The sequence below is a fragment of the Mustela putorius genome, unplaced genomic scaffold (genome assembly GCF_011764305.1).
Source record: "Mustela putorius furo isolate JIRA1106 unplaced genomic scaffold, ASM1176430v1.1 tig00000196_pilon_pilon_pilon, whole genome shotgun sequence".
Classification (NCBI taxonomy): domain Eukaryota; kingdom Metazoa; phylum Chordata; class Mammalia; order Carnivora; family Mustelidae; genus Mustela; species Mustela putorius.
Window position 1 is genome coordinate 12,089,584 of NW_025421310.1, and position 25,045 is coordinate 12,114,628.

The following is a 25,045-nucleotide window of genomic DNA, read 5'->3' on the forward strand; positions in this document are numbered from 1 at the left end:
CTCTAAAAGCTGTATGGATCTTAATTCATTTGCTAACCCAATGACTGTTTTAGAGAGGAACCTTCTAGACCAGGGCTGCCCGAGAGAAATATGATGCAAGTCATATACATCATTTTCTAGCAAAAAGAGCATGTGAGTTTCAATATGTTAATTTAATTTAATTTAACTAGGGGAGAAGGGGCAGGGGAGGGAGAGAATCTTAAGTAGGCTCCATGCTGCCCGGCACGGGGCCTGACACAGGGCCCAATCTCACCATCCTGAGATCCAGACCTGAGCCGAAATCAAGAGTCAGAGGCTCAAATGACTGAGCCACCCAGACACCCCTGAATATGTTAATTTTAATAATATAGTTTATGTAACCTGAAATTTACAATCATGATCATTCCATGTGTCATCAGTATAAAAACATTAGTGAGGTCATTTATACCCCCTACCCACTTCATGCTAAGACTTTGAAATCTAGGGTATATTTCACACTCGGCTCTGCTAGTGTTCAAGGGCACATGTGGTCTGTGGCTGCTGCACCGGACAGAGGAACTCGGGGCCACTGTAAGGACTCTGGCTTCCCCTGGGAGTGACGGGAGCCACAGGAGGGACGTGAGCAGTCTCAGGTTACAGCAGGGTCACTCTGGCCATCTAAGGGCGGGGGTGGTGGTGTTGGGGTGGTGGGAGCACCAGGAGGAAGAGAGGCAGTGGCGCAGGTGGGAGGTGACAGGGGCTGGACCAGGCTGGGGGCAGACAAGGCCAGATGCTAGAGACATTCTGCAGGCAGAGCTCCCAGGCCAAGCTGTGGGACTGACCAGGAACAGGAGACAGGAGAAGAAACCACCAATTCGACAACGTGAATAGACTTAACACTACTGAATGGTTTAAGATGGTGAGTTTTATGTTATGTGTTGTTTCCTAGAATAAAAAAAAAAAATTAAATTTAGGGGTACCAGGGGGGCTATGTCGGTTAAATGTCTGCCTTCGGCTCAGGTCATGATTCCAGGGTCCTGGGATGGAGCCCCAGATCTGGCTCCCTGATCAGCGGGGAGCCTGCTTCTCCCTCTCCCTCTCTCAAATAAATAAATAAATAAAATCTTTTTAAAAATAGATTTAAATTTAAAAGAGAGAGAGAAGAGGTTTCAGAGATGCTGCCAAAGTACAGAGCCCAAGGCCACTGGGAGCCTCGTGCTGCCACTGAGAGATGGGTGACAGCCGGGAGGGAGCAGCCTTGGTTTCAGTTTTGGTTTTGGGGTGGGTGGGAGGTGGGGAGTTTGGTGCTGAGGACTTTAAATCTGGGGTGCCTAGTAAACAAGCCAGGGCGGGGATTTCAGCAGAGGGGTACAGGCTGGACACACAATGCCAGAAACCAAGGGGAGAGGGAGTAAGATCCCTGCCCTGGCGTCCCTGCCCTTCATCCTCGCTCCCCTGACATTTACGGGACTTGGCCTCTCTCGCCCAGTTCCCACAGATCTGGCCCCGCAGGGAGCATCGACCTCAAGGGCAGGCTCCCATCCTCTGGCCCATCACTCCATCCCCCACCCTGTCTTCCTCCCCCAACGCCAGCCGCAGCCCGACACAGACTCCAGGCTCCGCAGGCTTTCGGAGAACGGGTTTCCAGAAGCCTCACCACCCACTTGTGCTGCCCACCCTGCTTCCTAGCCTGCAGACCCCGTCAAGGCTTGACACGCCTGCTCATTAGATCGTCTAGCAACGAGCAGAGGAACGCAAGTAGTAAATATAATCCAGCAGACGGCCTGAAGACGCCGAGCTTTCCGTGCACTGCGAGACCCCCGCACGTGGTTGGGTGGCTCCCGATCGCTCCTTCCAAACCCGTGGGGTGAGATGTGCCCTGAAATGCAGCTTTTTGGCTGCCTCTGCAGGAGGATAGCATGCACACGCATCTCTCCTCAAACACCCTTGGCTCCGCGGGGGCACCCTGGGATCGAACACTGATCCTTTTGCAGCCAAACGTGTGAGCAGTCGCAAGCGGTATGACAAAGATGGACCAGGAACAGCCCGGCTTCGGGTCAGGTCCTGCTGCCCACCGGGGGCTGTTGGGGTGCCGCCGTGGGCGTCACTGAGCTTGGGGTTGGCGCGTGGATGGCACATGGATGGCTCGCCAGCCGTCCTAAGTGGGGAGGCATCTTCATGTGCCAACCGGGGAGGCTCCCCAAAGGCCCAGAAGGAGGCAGCCCATGGTTTCTGGGTCGGAAAACCCAATTTCAAATTCCCGCTCTGCCATGCTCTTGACCCCTGGCAAGCAGCCTCATTTCCTGGGGGTCTCGGTCCTGGGGGACAAGGAAGGATCTGGCTGGTGCCGTACAGGCCTTGAATGAATGCTGGTGACAGCGCCGATGAAAGCAAGAGTAAAAGGGGCTCAGCTTTACCAAGCCTGACTGTGGCCCTGGCAGGAACCGCGCTCTGTGCTGACAGCATCTTGGTGTTGAGGACCCTCTCGTCACGCTCCTGGGAGGCAGGGAGCGTTTACTTCTAGCTTTTTTTTTTTCTGAGTGAGAGAGAGAGCAAGTGGGGAGGGGCAGAGGGAGAGAGAGAATCCCTGGCAGTCTCCAAGTACAGCGCAGAGCCTGATGCGGGCCTAGATCTCACAACTCCAAGGTCACGACTTGAGCCAAAGTCAAGAAGGGCATGCCCCGCCGACTGGGCCACCCAGGCGCCCCTACTTTTATCCTCTTTTAACAGAGATCTGGAGTAACCTGCCCAAGGAAGGAACAAGCTGGGACCCCAAGCCCAAGTTTATCTGACATGGGCCTTAAACATTGTCCAAAACTTGGGTCAAGCCTGTTGGGTCTGCCTGTTCTGATGCTGATCTCTCCCCTACTCTGGTAACAAGCTAGTCAAACACCAACGCGTGTACTCTCTGCCCTCCTGTGAAATCCTCCCGAACGAAGCTCCACAAGGGAGGTACTGTTATTTTACCCATCGGTAGCACCCCCAGTATGCCCCCGCACTGATGGGGAGCCCACACATGGAGTCCCCAGACCGCTACAGGATGTCTCCTGGTCCAGCTAGATCGAAGGCCACCTGGGACGTGCCAGACCTCCTCCACCATCTAGAATATCTTCAGGCCTCTCTCCTTTTTTGGTTCCTGTGAAAGCTTCTCCTTCCTTTGAGCTCAGAGGCAGTTCTAGAAGCTGGCCTGGGACTCGACTGAGAATAATGTAAGCAGCAGGACCTGGGCCATTTCTCACCAGTGTCCCTAGGGCCCGGCATGGGCCCGGCATGGGCCTGGCACCAAGCAGCCACTCAGTAAATCCTAGCTGCTGTTTGCAAGGGGTGCGAATGGTAAAGCCTTTCTGGAATGCAATTTGGCAGGACTCACCCAAGTCTAAATGCACGCTTCCCCCTGCCTTAGCAATTCCTCTTCCAGGAATCTGGCCGGTAGAAACACTTTAACACAAGTGACTGAAGAGGTAGATACAAAAATGTTCGGTCGGGTCACTCCCCAGCTCAAAAGCTTCCCATGGCTCCCACCTTAGTAAGAATTGAAGCCCACATGGTAGTTCAAGGCACATAATGAACACTCTAGAGCAACAAAGAGGTAGCATGAATCAGCTAATAATGGAGAAAAGACGGGATACTAAAACACTCATTTAATCTAACAGCAGCAAGGGATGAGAAGAAAAGGCACCAAAACACATAGGCAATAAACAGAAAACAAACGGCAGGACAGGATATTTAAATCCAGCTGCGTCAAAGAGGACAATAAACAGAAGTGGTCTGAAGGGGGCTTCTCGAGCCGAGCAGGTTCACGTGACAGCTGAGCACGTGACATGTACCTAGTCCAAACACAGAGGCGCCATGTGCAAAATACACACTGGAGGGGCGCCTGGGTGGCTCAGTCTGTACAGTACACAACTCCTGACCACAGGGTCATGAGTTCAAGCCCCACACTGGGTGTGGAGTCTACTTTAAAAAAAAAAAAAAGAAAAAGAAAAAGAAATTGGAATCCTTGTGCATTGCTGGTGGGAACAAGAAATGGTGCAGCCACTGTGAAAACCAGCAGTACTTCCAAGTTCAACACAGAATTCCCACAGGATGCAGCGGTTCCACGCCCAGGTGTATGTCCAAAAGAACCCAAAGCAGGGACTCGGATGTACATCAACGTTCACAGCAGAGTACTTGCCACAGCCAATAGCTGGACACAACCCAAACGGCCACTGAAGCATGAACGGAGGAAAAATGGGGTGTATACAGACAACGGACTATTATTCAGCCTTAAAAGGGAAATAACACCGATCCAGGCTGTAGCCCGGACGAGCCTTGAGAACATGACGCCGAGTGAGAGAAGCCAGACACAGAAGGAGGACTACCATATGACTACTCTTCTGTCAGGTGCTGAGGGAAGGCAAATTCATGGGGACAGAAAGGAGAATAGAGGTTCCGAGCGGGTGGGGGGAGAGGGCGTATTTAATGGGTAGAGAGCTTCTGTTTGGAACGAAGAACAAGTTCTGGAATGGACAGTGGTGACAGTTTCACAACTCTACAGACAGACATGCCACTAAACCGCAGACTTAAAAAAACAGTTAAAATGGGGGGAGGGGTGCGTGGGTGGCTCAGCTGGTTAAGCATCTGCCTTCAGCTCAGGTTGTGATCCCAGGGTCCTGGGATCAATCCCCGACAAGTACGCTCTCGCTCTCATAAATAAATAAAATCGTTAAAAAATATACTTAAAATGGTAAATTGTATGTTCCATGTATTTTGCTGCAATAAAAAGACTATAAATATCTCAGTGACTTCTACATTGATCCCATGTCCGTATAAAAATATTTGGGATATATTAAATTATATAAAATATACTCCCTTTAGTTTTCCATCTCTTTCTACCACAGCTACTAGAAAATTTAAAATAACATGTAAGGGGCGCCTGGGTGGCTCAGTGGGTTAAGTCTCCAACTCCTAATTTCGGCTTAGGTCACCATATCAGGCTCGTGATATCAATGGGGGGTGGAAACTGCTTAGGATTCTCTCTCTCTCTGTCCTGCCCCCCCAAGCACCCTCAAGTAAATAACTTAGTAATTAAAATACAAGAAAATAATGTGTAAGTGGCTAGCATTTCATTTCTACTGGACATTGTTGGTCTCAACATTACAACCATCCAATGGACATTGTTGGACTGCAATGGTATCTCCAAGAGACACACTTTCAATGTAAAGATACCTATAGGCTCAGAGCAAAAACTGGAACTTAACTATAAAGGGCATCCTCAGAGCAGAGGTTAAATAATTTAGGGAAGGCTTCCTAGCTGCTAAAAGAATGAGATTCTAGACTACAGACACGGAACCAACTCTAAGATATCTGTTCAATTTAAAAAGTAAGATGTAGGGGAGTGGGGGGGCAGACAAAATAAAAATAATTATAATATGGTAACTACACTTCCTATAATGAGTGGTCCCTAATGCACAGAACTGTCAAATTGCTACATTGTACTAATACAGGTTGAAACTCCTAGGATATTGCACGCAGACCATACTCCCAAGTGGAGAAAGAGGTTCAGATCAATGAACACATAAAAATAAGGTGTGGCGGAATCCACATAGTCTGTGCGATCAAAGGGACAAAAACGTATACAGGGAGAAGAGCAGCGGATGAACCCCAAATTCCTCGCAGAGTCTCCTGTGGAGAGGGAAGGAAGGGGGGGCGGGGACAAGACGATCCAGTAAGCAGTGTTATTACTTACACGCCTTTCTTCCTCGTGTAATAATTCATACACAGCCGCCCTCAAAACCCCAAAAGCTAAGAGTTAAGGAATCCCATTTTAGCCTTGGGGCCCCACATGTCCCTCCCATTTGCAAGCGCCCTGGAAGCAAGTCAAACACGGTCCAGTCTGATATCCGCCAGGCACCATGCTGCCAAATTGCTACATTGTACTAATATCCGCCAGGCACCATGCTGCTCAAATGTGTGGTTCCCCATGTCCCAAACCCGGGTCGTCCCCAGCTCACCCCCAACCCCGCCCACCCCCACCGCCGAGCAGCAGTGGCCTCAATAGGGCTCTTGTCAGAAACCAGTTCAGGTTTGAGAAACTGGATCTCTGGCATGTCCCAAGCTGCCTGCACCAGCAGGCCTAGACTAAAGGCTGGCTGGTGACAGTCACAGCCCAACGCAGGGACAGCAACAGCGAGCAGAACTTACAACGGGCTTACGAGGCACCTGACCGCACATGAGCTCAATCCAACTCCACAGAGGGTCCCCCCTCCCCCACCAGGTATTTCCCATCTCTGACCAGGGATCTCCGGTTCCAACCTTCAGAGGTCTCTGACAACCATCCTTCTCCTTTCTTCCTGACTCCCTTGGGGGCACCGCCAGGCGGTCGGGGGTGTTTCACGTTACTCAGTGTGGGCTCCCTTCTGAAATAGCCAGCATTTCCAAACACCTACCATGCCTACCGGGCACTGCCATGAACCTGGGGCTGCTGCTGATGGTGAGGTCACCGAGCCGGAGGGCTTGCTGACTGATGAGGAAACTGAGGCTCGGAGAACTGGTGGGGCCGGGGGTGGGGAGCTCTGGCTCTCCATCCCCATGGGTGGCTCCAGGCCAGCGCTGCCTGCAGTCCTGACCCTCCAGCCCTCAAGGGCCCGGCTGACTCACACGAGCTCACAAGCAAGCTCTCACACACACATCCGCCGTCTGGAGGAAGCTGGGCGGCTGCCTCGCTTATGTTAATGAAGACACCACAGAGGGTAAAAAGAGAAAGAGGAGGGAGGGATGGAGCCCTGCTGAGCCCGGGCTCCCGAAGGCTGAGCTGAGGCCCAAGCTGGATCTCAGGGCAAACCCGGGGAAGGCCGAGGGTAGTGGTGGGGGGGGAAGGGCAGCTTCCGGGATTGTGGCTTACTCATGGTGTGGGGGGTGGGGGGAGGCTGTAACTAGGAAGTGGCAAGATTGAGGGCTAAAGACCTGTGCTGCAGCTGGTGGGGGGCAAACCACGTGCGGGGGGGGGGGGAATCCCCACTCTGCCCGTTAGCAGCTGTGTGACTGGGCAAGTCACTTAACCACTCTGGGCCTTGGCTTTCTCATCTGTAAAATGGGGATGCTCACTCACTTGCCTCTGCAGGTTCTCCTGTGCAATGAGTCAGTCCTGGTAAGGGGCCTGGACTAGTGCCTGGCACAGTGCTGCTTGTTAGGCTTGTTGCTACACGGACAACCTGGGCAAAGCTCCTAACTGGGTCCACATCCCCCGAAATCTTTGGCCCGAAGCCGCGATGTGGCGTCAAGTGTGCGGATCTCTGGGGAAATGTCTGCGGTAAAAGGTGACTCTCCTGTAATGAGTGGCGAGCATTAAGGCTCACCCCCAGCCACCAGCTGGCAGTACTGTGGGGCACCCCGCACCCCACCCCGGCCACCTCTGTTCCTGTCCCCAAGCAGCCGCACACTGCACGGACCCCCACCCCCAAAGTCCTTCCCAACTGTACCACCTTTCTTCTGCCTTTACGCCCTGCTCCTTCCTCACCTTCTGACCTTCAAGAAAAGGTGACTCCTGAGCCCCACCCAGTACCACCCCCTCCTGCTCTTCTAGAATCTTCCTTGGCTCCTTTCCTTTCCTCTCCTGAGACTGAGCCTGCTCAGCTCCTAAAAAGAAGATCCAATGTGCTCGTCCCAAGACCCACAGGAAGGTCGCCTGGCCCTCACTGGTTCAAGAAACCCTGATCACAGGCTTATTCTCAGTCAGGTGCTGGGGAGGAATCCTAACCCGGGAACAAGCTCAGTGAAGTGAAGGCAATGGGCCGGGGGTTGACAAGGAAGGCTTCCCGAAGCAGGGGGGACCTAAGCAGAGGCCTGTTGGAAACAGAAAGGAGTTGGGGAGGTGGAGGGCACAGCAAGGGCAAAGGTGCAGGGGCAGGAACCAGCTGGGGCACGAAGAAGGCAAGGGGAAAAGGTCAGGGTAATTCAGGCCACCAGACCAGGGTTTTGTCAGAAGAGGGAAGGGGCAGACCTACCTGAGGGCACTAGGGAGCCAAAGAGTGCAGTAAGAGTTTATTTTTTTAAAGGTCTGGCTGCTAGGAGCTCTCGTCTTCCTTCTATCATCCATCCATGACACCATCCTTCCCCTTCCTCTGGCTCTTCACCCTATTCCTGTCTGGGTTCTGCCCCTACCTATTTCTCAGACCCAGGAAGCCCCCCTCAAGTCCATTTAAGCTAAGACCTTTCTGGAAGCTCTCCCTTTGCTCCTGAGACGGGGACAGTGCCTGATCCCAGGCCTCCTCTTCTCGTCCTGTTTTGGCCACGAAAAGTTTCACCAATACACAGTGGAGCTGATTCTCCATTCACTCTGGTCCTCTCCCTGGGGAACTGTCCCCATCCCGGGGGACTGATCACTCAACATCACCGTCTCTCACGCGTGACCCCAACAGTTCATCCATTCTGCATCTCTCCCCTCTGCGTCCCTCAACCCTCCAAGAGGGTGTTAAAGCAGTTCTCCTGGGGTCTGGGAATAGCCTTGAGCCCAAAGCCTGTCCTCAAGAAACCCCCTCCTCCAGGAAGCCTGGCCTGATGCCTCCTCCTGACCTTCCCAAGCTCAGGAGCATCCCTGAGAGGAATTTCACCTTGCAGGGAAGATGGATGAGTTTGTGCCTTCCCTGGAGATAATGCCCCCCTGCTTCAGAAAGGTCTAAATGAGACAGGACCATGGAAGGGAAATCGCAAAGGGCTGGCCATGGTCCAAATGTGCCCCACAGGCTCCGACTCCTGCTGGAGAGCACACAGGGACCACAGATAGGGCTGTGGGGAGGCAGCGATGGCAGGATAGACAATGTGCATGGAAAGGGCATCTGGGGTGGCTGGAAGACCCATGGCTCCCCGTCCCAGGGGAGGGGATTGCAGGCTGAGCCCTGCAACTCTGAGAGGTGGCCTTCTGAGCAAACTGGGGCCCTGAGATGAGCACAAACACCTCTGGTGATTTGGAAGCAGGTGGGTCACTGCTGGAGAACCAGCACACGGATCCCAAACACAGGCTCTGACCTCCCCTTTCTCTACCACTGTGATACGTCCACCATTCAGTCAGTCAGTCAGTCAACAAACATTGGGGCTCAAGTGCATGCCAGGAGCTCAGAACACAGAGCACATTGTTTCTCTCCTACTGCAGTTTAGAGTCTAGGGAAAAAGCCAGGCCTGACGAAGAGCTCACAGGAGACCTACTACATCCCAAGCGGGATACAGAGGGGGGAGGAGGGGCTGGTCAGTGAACTGGGACGGCGTCCCCAGATCAGGGTGCTGGGGGCCCAGGCAGGGTAGCCAGAGGAGGAGTGTTCGGAGGCTGAGACTTCCTGAGGGAAGGCGGGTAGGGTCTCTCTCTCTGCTGAGAGAAAGAAGGTGACAGCCTTCCTGTGCATTCCTGCTCTGTGAGCAAAGGGAAGGCCCACGACACGGCTAAATCTGAAAGCCATGCCACCGGGCCAGAGATGCTCAGTGCCAAGGACCTCACACCGCAGTGTGTAAAATTCGAGAAGAGGCCACGTGGACCCATCTCGAGGGACACAGGCCAGAGCCATCGAGCAGCCGTGGGCAGGGGAGGGCAGTGAGGGGACTTCTGGCCCATGCTGAGAACATTCTGGATCTTGACAGGCATGTGGGTGACACAGGCGGCCACGTATGCCGAGATGCACTTCGACTCCACATCTGATCACATGTAAATTATCCTTCGATGATGGGAGAGGGGGACAGGGGAGACATCACTCATACATATGTACGCATCTTTCCCTCAACACAGGAGGGAGGTCACTGGGCACATTCTGGGGACAAGTCAGGCCCCTGTGGCAAGAGCTTGCTAGGGGAGGGTAAGGAGCTTAGAAGGCCCCTCACCCAGCCTGGGGGGGTGGGCGCAGTGTTCAAGGATGGGTAAGGTCCCACAAAGGACAGGAGGGAGGTGTCAGTGCAGCAAAATGTCACAACCCCTTTGTGAAGCGGGAGCTGGGGGCATCTGCCTGTCCAGCAGGGGACAAGAGGCAGCACCCATCCTCTGGAAAGGGGGCTCCTGGGAGCTACCACTGCAGGTGTCCTGGGGGGATGGGCAACACTTTGCCTCCAGGCTGCAAAGCACTAGGGGCTCCCTCCAGGGCCGCAGGGGTCATGAATGAGGATCTGGGGAGCCACAGACAGACCTTTTCCTCTCGCTCTGTTTCCAAGCCAGCCTGGAGCCTAGGGGACCCAGGCTGTTAAGGAAGGGGGTCAGCCAGAAGTCAGCAGCCCCCTCTAGCTCCTCCAAATATAAGAAGCACTCCGAAGGGGACGTACAGAGGGACGGAGGGGTCAAGAGGAGGGGACCGAGGCGGCTGAGCCTGTCCAGGGCTCCAAGGACACTTCCTCTGACTCTCTTTACCCTGTGGTTACTCTCAGTCCAAGTGCACACAGAATGTCTAATGACAGTGACTGTGACAATGACCGCCACCAGCTGCTGAGCCCGTCCTCTGAGCAAGGCACTGGTAAAACGCTTTCCCGTGCGCGATTCACAAAACGGATGCCAAGGCTCTCAGAAGAAGCTTCTCGTATTATTATATGCTCCTGATTCTCCAACCTGGGTTTAGAGATGGGAAATAACTTGCTCCAAGTCACAAGGCTGGAAGGGGCCGCAAGAGGACACAAACCAGGACAGCCGACCCAGTTGCCCTCACCTCCGGGGTCATCCTGTCCATCACCCTGCCACTGGCCCAACTTCTCCAACTCGCCCGTTACAGGGACATTTCTGTGCGGAACGGCAGAACGGTGGCCCACACTGGACATACTTGTGACAAATCCCAAGCCCATGTCATCAGAAACACCCCAGGATCCAAGCCCCAGGGTAGCCAAGACCAGGACCTCACCAAGGTCCCAAAGAAGGGAAAGCAGAGAAAAGACAACCTGCCAAAGCCCATTCCCCGCCACCTCAGTGTTCCCAACCTGGGAAATGGGCTTCATGCCTCCTCCCTCACAGAACAGGACAGATCCTGGAGGCGCTGGAACAGATTCTGGACCCCAGAAACAGCAGTACCATCAGTAATATAATTGAAATGATATAAAGTCTGGAATTTGCTTAAAAGCATCTAGCAGAATAAAACCGAAAAAAAAAATGCACAGTAGGGGGTAGGGTAACAGACAAAAAGAAAGATCAGCAGAAATCTGCTGAAGCTGGTGATGGGCACAGAGGGGCCGATTATGCTTGCTACTTTTGATGGGTGCTTTAAAGGGGTGCCTGGGTGGCTCAGTTGGTAGGGCATCTGACTCTTGATTTTGGCTCAGGTCATGATCTCAGGGTCATGGGATCAAGCCCTGCATGGGGAAGGGGACGGCCCACGCTAGCAGGGAATCTGCTTGAGATTCTCCCGCTGCCCCTTCTCCCTGCCTCGCTCGCTCTCTCTCTCAAATAAATAAATCTTTAAAATGCCAATATCGATTGCCCACGGTTTAGGGGGAAAGCAGTATGAACCTAGGTATCAGATCTCATGGGAGACTTTCCTACTTCTCTTAATCACCATCATATTTTTTTTAAAACAGGCTCCATGCCCCGTGTGGGACTTGACCTCATGACCCAGAGATCAAGAGTCACACACTCCCACCAGCTGAGCCAGCCAGGCACCCCAGCGCTAACATTTTTTGAGCCCCTACCATGTGCCAGGCACTGTGTTCAGCACTGAACGTCCATGAGAAGCCGGAGGCAAGTCTCCTGTCATTAGCAGTCTTTCCATTGGGGAAACTGAGGCACAGAACAGGGAGACCCAATCCATTCCCAGGGTCACGCTGCCACGCGTCATGCCGGAGCAGTGTGCTCTGTGCCCTCTGCTGCCATGCGGCTTACTATGCCAACGCTGTTCCCCATGTGCCTTCAGGGAAGACAAGGAAGACCTTTCAGAGCCCGGAAGTCAGCCCGGGTCCCACGGCAGAACAGTCATCCCAGTGAATATAAAGGCAATGTCGGTTGCTGGTTTCTGAAGCCTATGCCTGTCCAGCTTGGGGGAGCACAGCCCCCATTCAGCCCTCACGGCAACCCTACAAGGGAGCCATCGTGGGCCCATTTTACAGAGATGGCAACTGAGACTCAGAAGAGGGATCATTTGCTATAATTAAGTGGAAAAGCAAGCCTTCCCTCCCCTGCCTGCCAGTTAGGGGTCACAGCCAAGAATCTGGCAGGCTCCCACCCCAGGAGAAAGAACTGCTGAACAAGGACAGTTTAACACCACCGAGGACGGATAAGGCTACCTACGCACTCTATGCATGTTGTGTGTGTAACCCTCAGGACCTTCCGAAAGTTGGCACTGAGATGAACCCATTTGGTAGAGGGGAACACGGAGGCCCAGAACCAGCAAGCTCCTCGCCTGCAACCATTTGACCAGCAAGAGGTAGGAGTGAGGATTCAAACCCACAGATGGCTGGCTTCCAGAGTTCATGCCCTTGACCTCCATACCAAGTGGCAAGCGCACAACGCAGGCCACGGGCAGAAAGGAAGATACCAAGAGGTCACAAGAGGCCAGGACACCCGAGGAGGAGAGGAACGACTTTGTCCAAGCACAGCTGCAAAGGTTACCTCCAAGGAAAAACTAAATGACAAACCGCAGACTCTTAATCCAGGGACCCCCACCTCCAGGAGTACATCGCACGGGAATACCCAATTCCCACGAAGACACGGGGACGCGTGCTTCCATCCCCGTGCGCCGGGAAACGCTTCCGCATCCGTGTTAAGGACACGAAGGTCCACCCATACCACAGAATACCGCACAGCCAAGAAAAAGATGGACGAAATCCTCCCTCTGCTGTGCAGCCAGGGAGATAAAGTGAGAAAAAGCAACTTACAGGGCAATGGGGAAAGCATTTGAAAGATATCTTTTTTTTTTTTTAAAGATTTTATTTATTTGTTTAAGAGAAAGAGAGAGCATGAGCGGAGAGAGGGGCAGAGGGAGAGGGAGAAGTGGGCTCCCCACTGATCAGGGAGCCCAATGCAGGACTCGATCCCAGGACCCTGGGATTGTGACCTGAGCCGAAGGCAGACACCTAACCAACTGAGCCACCCAGGCACTCCAAGGAATATTCTCGAAGACATACACACGATTATAAATATGTGTGCACGGAACATCAGGACTGGGGAGCTGCCTTGGGGTGGGGAGGGAGAAGGGAAAGACTTACTATGTATTTTGAATTTCTCTCCTTTGCCACTTGAGGGGAGGTGGGAAGGAGAGACAGAATGAAGCTGCTTCCTCCTTGGAGTCTTTGCAGACCACCCAGACAGAATTACTCAAATCCCATAGCCGTGAACCCAGCCCTTGAGACAACACTTGCCTCCAGCCTCCTCCTGGATGGGGTCCCTGACACATAGTAGGCTCTCAGGAAGCTTAACTGGAAACCATTAAAGAACAATAGCATTCTCCCCCGTCTCTCATGCCAACAGATCCCAAGCCACCACGAAGCCACAAACTTGGACACAACACTAATTGTCACCAAACAAGAAATGTCTGAGAAAACTCTCTCCACCGGGGGACTCTTGCGTGTCACCGAGACACAAAGGCTTCAGCCGATGGGAACAAAACCATAATGCCTGGTACGCGAGGCAGGGGAGGATTCGGAAGAAACAAGCAAGGAGGGAATCCTTGGGGACAATTCAGCCAAACATCTCCCATGGGTCTCTGGGTGAAGCATCCTACTCTGGGGAGCCAACTCCAGCAGCCCCTCTGTCTTCCAACAGGGGGGACAAAACTCAGATATAAAGAGGGAATTAGTAGGGAGCAATTCATTCTGGATGGTGGGGGGAGCTGTTTCCCTCCTGGACGTAGCTGAGGTCAGTTGTTTTCATGGAGCAGGTGCCTGCCAGGGGAAGGACCCAAAAGAGACCAGAGCAAGATAACTATGCCCCCTACCCCTCTCCCGGCCGGGCGGGGCAGGGAAAAAGGCAGCCCCTCATTGCTTTCCAAGCGCAGGCCCGCTGGAAAGGAATGCCATGTCTTCCTGTTTCCAATTAACTCCCCCCCCCCACCACCACCAGCAGCCCTCTGCATTCTTGAGACCAAGAGTCAAGACAGCCACAGGGGAGAGCTGGGAGTCCTGGCGGGAACTCCACTGGTGGCTGGGCCTAGGGCTAAAAGGCAGCCCCCCAGAACCTGGGGAACCCCACCCCCACCCCCAGAACCTTCCTACCAGGCCTCAGTGCTTGCCGCTGACCCCCTCCACAGCTCTTGGGGGTGGGAGGGGAAGACCCCAGATCCCGAGGGAAGGCTGGGGAAGGCCCCAGAGGCCTCTGGGAAGGAAGTGGGGGGGGCGGAGCCCAGTCCTGTCCCTCTAGGGCCTTACTCATGCTCCTCCATTCAAAAAAAAAAAAAAATCAGTTCCTATTTTCAGGAAACACTCAGGCTTGAGGGACCAACCTGGATGTTTCCCACAGCCCCTCTCCTCCTGCCCCAAAGGAATTATTATGCCTCAGGAAGGAAGATATTTACACATCAAGGATGGGACTGCCAGATAAGGGACCAGGGCTCTCTCCAAGCATAGTCTCCCCAAGCTCTGCTGACACATGGGGAACCCCTCTCCCACTCTCTTCCAGTCTCTGCAGTCTGGGTTGGGGTCCCCTCCCAGCCAAGGAACGGGCTTTCCCCGGGCTCAGTTTTCTCATCTGTAAAATGGCGAGATCATCCACGTTACCCTCTTCACTGGGCGGGGAGGGGCCTCCCCAGCCGAGGGGCCTCCCCAGTCCCGCTCCCTCAGCAACCCCCCCCCAAGTTTATTCAGCATCAGTCTGTCCTGAAGGGGAAGGGTCCTGTTCAGAGAGCTGGCAGAGGGAATGTCACTGATTTTCAGATGGCCCTCACCGCTCCTCCTCCCCCCCCCCATAGCTACAGAGACCTCCTTCAGGCCTTTTGCTACTGTCCCAACATCCCTTCCCATCCCCTACAGGCACACCTAGCCTGCCTGCTGAATGACAAAAATAACACATTTGGATAATTCCCTCACCCACCTCAAGGTCATCTAAGGGAACTGTAATTATCATCACCTGCAGATGAAGAAACTGAGGACGAGGGACTCAAGGGACCCGCCTAAGGCTACACAGTGGGACAGGGGGTCTGCCACCAGCCGTGGGGAGGATGGGAGAGAAGGTTCTCTGCCAGGGTGCCACGGAAGGTGGCAGCACAGAGTGACCACAAAGGTCCCCAACAGCAGCTCGGCTTGCCTGCTGGTGGGGCTAAGTCCCAGCTCAGCAGGTGGAGGAAGAGAAGGATGATGGTAGGGCCAGCTCCCAGGCGCCTCCCCCCTGGGCCCCCCACCCAGCCAGGCCTGCGGCACCCCTTCCCAACCCACACACCTCTTAAGTCTCAGTTCTTGCCAGTAAGCGCTCTACTCCTAGCCACATGTGAAGTGATTCTGCTCTCAGCCCGACTGCCAGGTATCTTTACTCCTTCCCCAAAACCAGCAAGGAGCGGAGGTGAGAGGGGAGACACCGGGTGACCAGACACATACACACACACGGACAATAGTTCCTTCCAGGTTATTATTACATTTGAGACCAAAGTCAAGTGAAATCAACAGTACAAAGTCCCAAAAAGGGGTACAGGAGAACTTAACAGTCTTGAGCTCAGTTGGAGAAACCGGAAATGGTTGCAAATTGGCACTGTGTGACCCTGGGCAAGTCACTGAACCTCTCTGAGCCTCCATTAGCCTGTCTGCAAAATGGGAATAATCACTGCTCCTACTTCCTTTGGGGACTGTGGCCAGTGTGTAGCAGAAGCCAATCCATAAGGCTCCCCGAGGTAGAGAGATGTTATTTCAGGCTTCTAGGAGTGGAGGATCTACAGGCGAGGGCACAGTCGGTAAGTCCCACTAGACATATCAGCACAAGGGAAGGGGATCATTCCTGAACTGTCCAACTCCCACTGTTCTCACACCACCCCACAGGTCAGAGTTGTCCAAGCCCCTTATGCCCACCCCGGGTGAAAGTGCACAGAGAGCGCGAGCGAACTATGTCCCTGCCAAAGGCATCGGCAGAAAGGAGATGCAAAGGAAACGCAAACACTCGGTCCATCCCGAGTTATTATTCTATCCGAGGGCCGTGTGACAAAAGGGGCTGATTGTCCGGACTTGAGGCTGGGCTCGGACTGCAGCCCACAGCCTGGGAACACCAGAGGGCTGGGACCTGTCACCCCAGCCTCCCTGGGAGAGCTGACACAGGCGGCCTCTGACCCCACCTCCCAGGAAGTTCAGCTGCTCAGAACCACAAAGCAAAACAAAGGGGCGCGGAGAGGAAGGAGCCACCGTACCTTCCGATCAACCGCTGGCCCCAGAGCCTCAAGCCCCAAGCCCGGAGCCCGAGCCCGAGCAGGAGACCTGGCGCGGCTGCTCGCCCGGCTCTCTGCTGGCCGCTGACTAAGGCCGGGGCAGCCCGTGGTCCCTTGTCTCCCCGCGGCTGCCCGTGACAGGAGCCGGGGAAGCAGACGAGGGGCAGCCAGGGATGGGAAAACCAGATGGCTCCATCCCTCCTCCCTCCTCCTCCATCCCTCCCTCCGGGTGCCCGCGGGCCTGGCCGCCCTCCGCAGGGGCCCGGGGAGGCCGCGGGCCCGGCTCGTCCGGGCTCACCCCAGGGAAAGGGTTGCCTTTGTCTAAAGGTCACCACCCGAGCGCGGTGCCCGGGCTGGGCCTGGTGCCTCCCATTCCCAGGCCGAGGGGGTGGAGATGGGGGGCCGCCCCAAATCTCGGGAGGTGACAGGGGTAAGGCTCCCCTCCCTCCCCTCCCCCTTCCCGTAACGGCCCCCTCCGGGACCAGCCAGCTAGCGGGGGAGGGGGTCAACTCCCTTCCTCGCTGGGGGTTGGGGGACCAAGTCAACTCCTTTCATTGTTTAGGGGCGGTGGGGAGGGGGAGACCCAACGGCCTCCTTCCGCATCCATCTCTCCCCAGCCTGCCGGAGGCCCCGTTTCTTCGCGGCACCCCCGGCAGGGATTTGGGGAGGGGGCGCAGAGGACGGCGAGAGGGGGAGATGAAGGCTCGCCACCTCCGGCCGGGATAGCACCAACCGCTGCCCCATTGCCCTCTTCTCCGAAAGGCGGGGAGCAGGGTAAGGGGAGGGGGCCCTCGGGCCGGGGGAGGGGGGGGTCTCCCCGCCCCTCCCCCCGTGGAACGTTAGGTCTCGTTTTTCCGCCGCTCCATTGTATCCCCGGCAGCCGGCGGGAGGGCCGGGGAGGCACCGGGCGCCGGGTTTGGGCAGGGGAGCCCGGGGTGGGGGGGTCCCCGCAGGATCGGGGCGGCGGTGATGGTGGGAGAGACGCGGGGGGTGGGGGGGCTGCCGGGGGTGGTGGGCGCCGAGCAGAAAAAGAGGCAGCGGGCGCTGCGCCCCGGTTGGGGGGCTGAGTGTGTGAGTGTCGGGGGGGTGGGTTCGGCCCCGGCTCCGGCTCCCCCCACACACACCCTCGCCGCCAACCCCCACTCCCCCCTCGCTTTTGCGCCCTGTCACAGCCCCGACTCGCAGGTAGAGAGAGTTAAGAGATTTAAAGAGAAATTGCTACATTGTGAGAAACTCACCCTGATGTTTGAGCAGCCGTCGGCGCGGGGTCTCCGAGACGGCCCCGCACGGGCTGCAAAGGGAGGACCCAGAAGGGGCCGACCGGCCGGGCCGGTCAGCGCACTGCCTGATCGCATGGCGGCCGCCCGGCAGCCTCCGCCAGGGCCCTGCCGCCGCCCCGCGCCGCGGCCCGGGCGCCCCGGACCCGCGCGCGCTCCGGGGAGGACCCCTCGGGTTTGGGAAAAAAAAAAAAAAAATTAATTAAATGCAAAAGAAAAAAAAAAAAAAACCTTGCAGGTTTTGTGTCCGCCCCCCCTTCCTCCTCCTCCTCCTCCTCCCTCCGCCCTCGCCGGGGGACGGGCTTGGGGGAGGCCCCGCCCCGCGCTCCGCACACCAGCCCCGGCTCCGGTCGCCGAGCGGCGGGCGCGGGAGCGAATGGGAGGCCGAGGACGCCCCGGGGGGGGTGCCTTGCGCGCCAGCACCGCCCCCTCCCCAGCCCCAGTCTCGGGGGTTTGGGGTCGCGCCTTCCCAGGCTCTGGTAGAGTCGGCGGACTGCCGCGCACGGCGTTCCGGGTTAGGGGAAATGGCTGAAGGGATTCGCGTTCCCAGACCCCGGGCGTCCAGCCCGCTGGGGAAAGGGGTGCCGTACGCCCGGGGCGCGCGCTGGACGCGGGGGACAGTCGCCGGGCGGGAGGACGCGCCCAGGGCGGGTGCCGAACGTTCGAAAAGGTAGCGGAGTAGAGGATAAAGAGGGGGCGCCTCGCCGTTGGAACCGCGAAGGAGCCGGGAACCGGAGCGAAGAGGGTGGAAGGCGGCGGGCAAGGGGGGGTGTTTGGGGTGACCGGCCCCCAATGGCTTGATCACTCACCTCAATCGGTCTTTGCTGACCTGCGACGGCCCTGGGGTGGGGGGCGCCGGGAACGCGGGGTCCAACTTCAGAGCTTCCTAGAGGCCTCACGGCCGGCGCTGATGGGATTCCCAGAAGCCCCAGGACGTCTCGGTGGTTTTGGGTCCGTTTCCGCCCCACCAGTCCGAGAACGCCCTGCGGGCGGGACACTTAGATTCCCGCGTTCGTTCAGGGAACGCTCGGTGGGCCCCTACTGTGTGTCCTGTGCGGTGCTGGGGGCCCAGCGGGGACCCAAATGGCCCGGACCGGCCTGCCCTTAAGGGGTGCACAGGCCTGGGAGGCCTCTCTATAGGTTTTTTATTACCTTCGGTCTCCTCAGTGCCCTAAAAAGCTCCGTGCACACAGAAGCTGCGTAATAAATGTGTGTTGAATGAATTAATGATGGAGAACTGTGTTTTAAGTTTTAGTATTTATCCTACTATCTTGGTGGTACCCTTCATATTTTTTAAGATATCACGGGCCCTGACTCCAACCGGTGAAGCCCGCGGTTCCCGTTCTGCGTTTGCCGCGTCCTTGCTGTGTGACCTTGGGCGAGTGACTTAACGTCTCTGTACCTCCATTACCTCATCTCAATCATAGGCCTCACTTCACAAGGTCGTTAGGACCAGATACGCCCTTGTGGAGATCTGCACCTGGTAGGAAATGCCAGATCAGTGCTGACCATTTGTGATTATTATGTAGAAAGTAAACTTAATCAGCTTTGGGTTACCCCAAACAGGAGACAGTGGTGAATAATCCATAATAATAATAAGTTACAAAATAATCCGTAACTTCTATTGGGATCGTACTGGAAGTATGAGACCCTTTGGAGAAGGGCCATATACACTTGGACTTGTGCAGCTTGCCCTTCTATTTGCTGCAATTGAGCTCCAGGGCCAAGCACAATGTTTTCAGACCTCAGTAGTGCCCACTAGGAAGAGACCTCTAGCCACCGCCATCTAGAAACCTTGAATCCCAGTTTACAGCGTAGAGAAGTAAATTGGCTTTGAGAGGGGAAGTATTTCGGACTAGTGTCACACAACCAGGAAGTAGGACCTGATTTGAGCTGGGTGGCACTTGGGTCTGTCAAAGCTGCCAGCCCCCACTAGGAGAGCTCAGCACTTGAAGACTGGTTAAAAGTAGACTGCAAAAAAAGACCTAACTTCACTTACCCCCCTGCATTGCACGGCAGGGGGACACTGTTATCTGCACACCTCTCCCCCCCAAGAACACTGCCTGGTTTTTCATGCTCAAGAAATTCTTTGGAACAAAGAGAGAATACCCACCCTTCCACAGTGACCTCTTTGGAAGACAGTCTTGATACTATGCCACTTGGAATGGGCCTGGCTAGATGTAAAGGAAGCCAAGAAAAAGTCAACCCCAAACCTAGCCACAACTGGCCAAGCCCTGGGGGATCAAATGTCCAAGGCCAGTGTAGGGGTCATTATTGGCCCAAACGAGAAGTGACCTGCTGTCTTTTGGGGATGGTACCCATTATCCCTTTGAGAATCCCACATAAGTCAGGAGTTCTAGGTTAAGGGCTAAGTTGGTGGTGAGACCCAGATAGGTTCAGCTCCTTGTGGGGGCCAAGCCAGGACATCCTGGCGTTTGTTCCATCACCAACTGGCTCTGAGTCATCAGATGAACTTGGGGTGAGTCACTTTTCTTCCAGCTCCTCCACTTTCTCATCAGTCCAATGGGAGTGTATAGTCAGACACCGAGAACCCCCCCACCCCAGCATTTTATCATGAAAATTTTCACACGTGGGAAAGTGATGAACACCTAATTATCAGCCACTGAGATCGGACTGTCAGTGTGTCACTCCACTGACTTCATCACACATCTGCAACTGTCCTTCCATCAAATCTGTCTTATTGGTCCATGTGTTACAGACATGTGTTACCTCCCCCTTAATTCGGTTAACCAGGTAATGCTAACTCCCCACTCTGATCAATGCTCTGATGAGCAGAGTAACCCTCTGGGCCAGGTGCTGGCTCTCTTTTAAACCTCAATTCTATCCTCTATATTTGTGAAGGAGAAACCGATTCAGAGAGGGTAAGACACCAGATCAAGGTCACAGAGCTTGGGAGTCAAACCCAGCTCCGTGTCCCCTGGGTCCGAACTTTGTATGAGGATCACAGAGAGGCTGAAACGAGACAAGGATCCTGACGGTCATAGGGACAAAGCAGTGTACAGATGTGAAAGATGAGGACCAGACCTATCCTCAACCAGCAAATAGGCTACATCTCTGTGTTCTGCTGCCCCTCCCCACCCCTCTCCTCCCCTCTCCCCACCTCCGGGTCCTTGCCTCCCAAGTTGGGACTTAATCCCATATGGGTCACAGTATCTCCTCTTTCCTAACATAAGGCTGGGCAGGTGACAGACACCTCATAAACGTTTGCTGAATGAATAAGGGGGTCCAAACAAGTTTTCTGTAAGGAAAACGGCCTCTCTAGGCCCTTGTGGCCCTCTCAACAACAAGCAGACTTAGACATTGGACCTGAGCTTATTAAAACGCCACAGCCCCAACACAAACTTGGATTTCTGCCCTTCATCTCAACACTTAATGGGACTGTTTTCATTATAACCCAGCAGCTGAAAAGGAACAGCAGGAAACCCACTATTGGCCATGGAAGGATCCAGTACATTGGAGGACTAAGCCGCCCTAACCCAGGGTTTTTTTCCACTTCAAGCCCGCTGGTTGCAAGTCCTCTTTGCGTTCCCAATCCTCCAGCCAGGGCAGCTCTCCCCGCCCCCCAACGCCCTCTTGCCCAAGTATCACAGCATTTTCTGTCTCATCCAGTCCCACTGCTAGTCCTTCCTCACCCCACCCTCAGCTCTGCCAACAATCCCCTTTACCTGTAACTGAGGCCTGCCCCTCCTACCAGCCCTGCACTCCAGCTCCCACCTTGCAGGACCCTCACCAACGTCTGGCCTGATCGCCATCTCCCTACAGAGAAGGGGTGGGTTTTCTTGGGTTTGTCCCTCTGAAAGTCAAAACCCGGCCCGCTGCGGCCCGTTGCGGCCGGTTGCGGCCCCTCCCTCGCACGGGCCGCTGCAAAGTTGAGAACTTCGCCAATCCAAGTTCTGTTTCTTGATCTGGGAGGATGCTGGTGTTCTTGGTTTTCGTTTCAGCCGCACACTTAACGATTCGTGCACTTTTCTGTATGTATGGAACACTTCAGTAACAAGAGGAAACAAAAGATTGCCCGATTCTAAAACACACTACGGTCCCTTCAGGTTTCGTTTCAATGGGGTTTGAGAAGAGAAAGTTTCTATCAAGGATCTCTCCAAGGACCCGGGTTTTAATCGCGAGGTGAGGAAAGAAGGGGAAATCAGAGGGCACTGACTCCCACCTCTGCCCTCAGACCGCGCCCTTTAAATATGGCTCGTACAAGGGGAGTGCGCTGCCCCAGCTCCTGGCCCTACTAGTCCGCTCGGAAGGCCGACGCCGAGAGCGAGAACGAAATCAGGCAGCTGCGAGCCCAACCCGGACTCGGGTCCTCAGCGCGGCAAGTGCGGGGGGCGGGGTCTGATCGCCCATTGGCCCAAGCCTGGGGGCGGGGCCACCTCTCTGTCCCACCCCCGACCCCTACAGGGTTCTTTGGGCCTCGCGGAATTATTCATCGGGGGGCGGGGCCTGGGTTTGTTTACACGCTGCCATTGGCTGGATTTGAATCGGCCCGACTGCGGGCCGGCCGCGGGGCGGGGCTTCGGAGGGCCAGGGCCCGCGCCTGACAGCTAGGACCCGCGCTGAACGCGCCGCGGATGCAGTGGGGTTCGGGCTGTGGGGGTACCCTGGGCAGATGCGGGTAGCGGCGGTGGGCAAGTTGGAGCTTACGCTCATTTCTCGACAAATGCTAATCAAGGATCGGGTTGGGGAGCATGGTTTTTGTTTTTATAAAAACGCCTAAGAGGTGGAAAAAAACACAGAACAACACACGAACCAAGAAACAACCTAACTGTCCATGGATGGGGGACTCGTTAAATAAACTGTGGCCTGATCCATAATGGGACACGAAGTAACTCTAAAATGAGGAAGCCATACCCGAATCGACACAGCACAAGCTATATATCCGGTCAAGAAAAAAAAAAAAAAAAAGCCAAAGAGGGGAGCAGAGTGTATAATGATTTAAAAGTGGGGGAGTGGGTGAAAAGAAATACAAGCTTTTGCTTCTCAAAGGCTCAGAGTATCTTTGAAAGCGAAAACAAACTGGTAACAGCATTTGTCCCTGGAGAGGAAGACAGGGTGGGGGAGGGTGGATCTTTCTGTACTTTTGCACAAAAGTTCGAACCTTGTATCATCCATTCAAAGAAATAAATACACTGTAAACAAAAATACTGAGTTCTGAGAACTCTCCCTTTGCACCCTCCCACCTTGCCCCTACTGCCTCTGGGGAAACTCTTGACTTGGCTATAGAGGCTGTGGGCCCCAGACCTGCACCCCCTGTACCCCAACAATGGCCTTGGGGGTTGGGGAGGGCCTGGCTGGGAATGAGTGTCTTCAATAACTCCTGTACTACCGCATAGCCAGACCCAACGAAGAGAGTGCCTTTGTTGTTTTAAGCAATTTAGTAATCACCCTGGGGATTTAACATCCTAAGGGGCTGCCTTAGCTGTGCTTGGGGGACCATGAGGAGAAACAAACCTAACCAAGCCCTTTTAGGAAAGAAGCATAAGAAAATCTAGGAGAGGCCCCTTTAAGAAGGGTAGTCAGCCTCACTGATAAACCCCTTCTGAGGTTGTAGGGATCCACTGACTGAATGGGCAGAGGGGAGCCCTGTCCCTGGTTTTGACTTGCATGAAAACTCCCGTGTTCTGGGAGATCTAGGGAAGAGGATGAGAACAGCTTCCGGCAGCTAATGAGTTTGGGACTGTAACAGTTCTCACTTGCGAAGATTTCCTCTGCATAAATTTCGATGATCCGGGGTTTGTGAAACATTTTAGTTTGCCGTGAAAGTCACCCAAGCCTAGAGTGAAAATTTGCCCATCTACAAGATATAGTTATGGCCAGTCCTGGTGTTTAAAGTCAGTGAATGCCTGATCAAGTTTTAGCAGATTGGACAGTCTAATATCATCCCTGGTTTACACACATGGAAACTGAGTCACAGAGAGGTTACAAAATTGCCAAGATCAGGCTGCGTGGGGACTCGAACCCTGCTCCAAACCTCATACTTTTAACTGCCTTATTACACTTGCCCCTAAAAACTGTTATGTCCTCATGGAGGTGAACTGTTTTGCAACTATCTTCTGTGGTAGAGAGTTTTTTTGTTTTTGTTTTTAAAGGTTCATTAATTTATTAGAGAGAGAGCATGGGGTGGGTGCGGGGAGAGGAACAGAGCATCATCACCATCACGGGGGCCTGATCCCACCAGGTCCATGAAATCATGACCTGAACCAAAATCAAGAGTCAGATGCTTAACCTAATGATCCACCCAGGTGCTCCTGTTTTGTTTTTAATAAAAGAATTCCTGGCGGTTCTTTCTAAAATTCTAACACTAGGGCAAAATTTTTTAAAGTACCGTTCACAGAAAAAATGTTTTGCCCTTGGCCCTTTTACCCATTAAACATTTATTTATTGCATATTATGTGCCAGGCACACTTCTAAGCCTTTCATACACATCAGCTCACTGAATCTTTGCAACAACCCGGAAGTCAAAAGTGTTACTACTCTCACCGATGGAGAAACTAAACTACAGAGAAGTGAAATAAACTGGCCCATGTCCCCACATCTCCCTACAGAAAAGAGAAAAAGAAGAGCAAGGAGAACAGGCAGGACATGGCTGGAGAGAGAGGAAGGTGTCCAAAGTTGCTAGGAGAAAGGAAAGAATGGGGGCTGACAGGTCATGATGTCAGGGATCCCAGCATTGAACCCCATATTGGGCTCCATGCTCAGTGGGGAGTCTGCTTGGAGATTCTTTCCCTCTGCCCCTCACCCCCTCAAATCAATAAATAAATCTTTAAAAAGAAAAAAAGAATGGGAGCTGAGATAAACCTTTGGATTGGCAAACGTGGAGAAAATGGCTTTTAGGGGAGGTGGAATGGGGCGGGGGAGGGGAGCTGTGGGTAGTTTGCAAAAGGTGCCCAAAGTCAGCAGTCACCAGGGAGATGCAAACCAAAACCACAGTAAGACACTCCTCCACGCTCGTTAGAATGGCCATGATGAGAAAAGGGGACAAGAACAAGTGTTAGCAAGGATGCGGTAAAATCAGAACTGCCATACACTGCTGGTCGGTAAAATGCTCTAGTCACGAGTTTGGTGTTTCCCTCTGTAACCAGCACATAGAATCACCATAGACCCACTTCCAGTTATACACCCCCCAAATAATTGAAACCACATGTTCAAACAATAATTTGGACAAGACTGTTCATAGCGGCACTACTCACAATAGCCAAAAGGGGAAAACCCATGCATCCATCAGTAGATAAATGAATAAACAAAATGTGGTGAACCCATGCAATAGAGTAGTATATGGCCCCAAAAAGGAACCAAGTGCTGGCACCTGATATAACGTGGATGCACGCACGATGAAAATATAAGGCTGGGCTCCTGGATGGCTCAGTTGGTTAAGCTTCTGCTTCCAGCTCAGGTCATGATCTTGGAGTCGGGGGATCAAACCCCACGTCCAGCTCTCTGCTCAGCAGGAAGCCTGCTTCTCCCTCTCCCACTCCCCTACTGGTGTCCCCTCTGTCGCTGGGTCTCTCTCTGTCA

At 54.2% G+C, this 25,045-nt stretch overlaps 1 protein-coding gene and 1 long non-coding RNA gene across 5 annotated transcripts in view; one reads left to right on the forward strand and one right to left on the reverse strand.

Moving 5' to 3' along the window:
* BICRA (BRD4 interacting chromatin remodeling complex associated protein) overlaps window positions 1-18,712 on the reverse strand; it is a 75,967-nt gene extending 57,255 nt beyond the window's left edge. For 2 of the 4 annotated variants that reach the window (XM_045077100.1, XM_045077097.1), the window contains exons 1-2: window positions 18,316-18,712; window positions 17,468-17,676 (exon numbers count right to left, since the gene is read on the reverse strand). The gene's annotated coding sequence lies outside the window, so the exon portion shown is untranslated. Of the gene's footprint in view, window positions 1-6,386; window positions 6,947-17,467; window positions 17,677-18,315 lie in introns of those variants that run through there. The other 2 variants (XM_045077098.1, XM_045077099.1) reach the window with 2 other exon arrangements.
* LOC123391178 lies at window positions 641-2,374 on the forward strand. Its single transcript, XR_006605818.1, has 2 exons — window positions 641-877; window positions 1,552-2,374. It is a non-coding gene; the product is annotated as an uncharacterized LOC123391178 (long non-coding RNA).
* Window positions 18,713-25,045: the final 6,333 nt, after the last annotated feature.